This window comes from Oryctolagus cuniculus, chromosome X (genome assembly GCF_964237555.1).
Source record: "Oryctolagus cuniculus chromosome X, mOryCun1.1, whole genome shotgun sequence".
Classification (NCBI taxonomy): domain Eukaryota; kingdom Metazoa; phylum Chordata; class Mammalia; order Lagomorpha; family Leporidae; genus Oryctolagus; species Oryctolagus cuniculus.
The window spans coordinates 105,070,568-105,072,776 of record NC_091453.1 but is presented as its reverse complement, the minus strand read 5'-3'; the positions used below and the strand labels follow the sequence as shown (position 1 = coordinate 105,072,776).

Sequence of the window (2,209 nt, the reverse complement as noted above, 5' to 3'; positions counted from 1 at the left end):
GTGTGTGTATATTTTACAGACTTACAGTGAGAGAGAAATGGAATTTAGTTTTATTTTTGTTCTTTCTGGAAATTCTATTTACACCATGGCCTTTCTATCAGAGTGAAGAAGGGAGCAAAAGCCCTGTCTTATACCATAGAACTTAAGTACTTATGTACTTGATCGAGGCAACAGGATACTTATCTCTCCAGTTTTATGGCTCCAAGAGATTACCATTTCAGTATCAGTGTTGTGAGCAAGCATTGCCAAACTGCTGAAAATGTCTTCTGGATTAGTCAGTGTACTATTTCATAAAGTGCTTCTGGAGTTAAAATCTGTCACAGCTATCAAAAATGTCCATACTTTTGCAACAAAAGTATAAAGAATCCCAATTGGTGATTTGCTGAGTCCTCCCCAGCTGGGTGTCGTTATTGGCACTGCTTTAACCTCCATGGTGCTGGCCTTCACCCCAGCACCTGGATGCTCTTCAAGTAGGGGATTGTAATTTGGATCTTCATCTGGGGTATCAAGAATAGCCTTCAAAATAAATGTTTTCAGGATTCTTATACCATCACGCTGATTGGGGAATACATCTTCCAAGAAAAAATATGTGTCCATCAGCAATACCCAAGAGGTTCACAATAATCGAGTTCCCCACCAACAAGGAAAACCTCATAAGCAGGTTTTCCTCAGGGCAAAAAGGGGACCTTAAAGTTGAGAAGGTGAAAGAGGTTCATGTGGACGTATGGGTTCCTTTGGCTCCAGCGTAGACCAGCATTATCTGAAGGCCTGGCCCAGGAAAACTAAGCTCATAAAGAAAGCAAAAAGAGTCATTAAAAATCTACCAAAAAAAGAACATAAATACAAAGTCTGCTGTCTGGCCTCGGAATGAGCTGCCTTCTAGCATTTAACAGTAATAATATAGAAAAATCATGTTAAATAAAAAGTTGAATTCAGTGGACCCAAAGAATTAAAAATTGGTGATTAACCTCCATATTTGAAAATGTTGAAAAATTAACTCAGAATTGAAGTACAACTTAAAAGGTGTGATCAGCTCCAACTGCACGGCTGTGACAGTGAGGACACAGGTGGTACTTCAGGTGCAGCTGACCGGTGGGATCTGCAGGTACTCCAGTGGGAGGCACTGGTACACTCCATCTTCCCCACTGCCTCCTGCCCCCACCAAGAATGTATATATTCTAAGACCCCAGAAAGTGTATATTCTAAGACTCATTACTGTACTGTACTTCTATCTAAGAAAACAATCTGCCACACAGACTCAAGAAATATAAAAGACATATCTCTTTTTGTAAATTACCAACATTGTCACTCTTTCTTTTTTTAAGTGGAAATTAACTGCCAGTGTCAGCGCTGAGTGATTTATTTAAAAGTACATATATACATAAATTTTGGGCAGTGTGATTCATTAAACCTGAGCTGGGGCCCAAACATGGGTATTTTGAAAAACCTTGCCTGGTTATATTCTGATCTTGCACTCCTGGTAAAGATCCAGCGCTAAAATGTAATTAGCATATACTCACATGCATCTTCACACTTCCAGGTGTCCCAATGCAAATTTGAAGATGTTTATTTACAGGATTCCTATAGTGGATTTTGGAGAAGATGGAAAGCGTGGCACAGATAAAAGGACAAAAAACCCAGAAGGTAATGAAAAACAACCATTTTCCAATTTTCCCTTAAGTATTAGGAATTCTATTTCTCAAGGTCAGAGAATCCAAGTAATGTGTTCCATAAATGTTGGTTTAACACTTTTTGCAACAAAGTGAGTATGTATGGATTCTTTTACAAATTGTCTCTCAAGCATTTTGAATGCTATCGCACATATAGTAGATTTTCTACCGGAAAATGTGTGTGTGTTTTTTTTTTAACACTTCATAATGCACTACTTGTATTTTACTTGAAGTTTTGGAAAGTCAACAGGACTTTAAGTTTTCTCACAGATATCACATATTCTGTGTCCAGAAATAGTTTCAGAATTTCGAAATCCTTTCCTATTAGTCATTTTCAGAATATGGCCTCTGGGTGCTACAGCTCACTGGTTGCTGGCTGAGAATGCAAAGAAAAGGGGAGGTTCTCTACAGTTCAAACCACTCCTGCATGCCAAACCCAAAATAACTAATACAGAATTGTATCAGATTGAACTCTATACCTTGTTTTCTGAGTGGTTTGCTTCAGCCACAAGCTTACTGCTTCCCACCATCCTACCCTT

At 38.6% G+C, this 2,209-nt stretch overlaps 1 pseudogene; it reads right to left on the bottom strand.

The window, feature by feature from the left end:
* Nucleotides 1-421: 421 nt before the first annotated feature.
* Nucleotides 422-913, bottom strand: LOC100358297 (derlin-2 pseudogene; annotated as a pseudogene).
* Between the last annotated feature and the right edge of the window lie 1,296 nt (nt 914-2,209).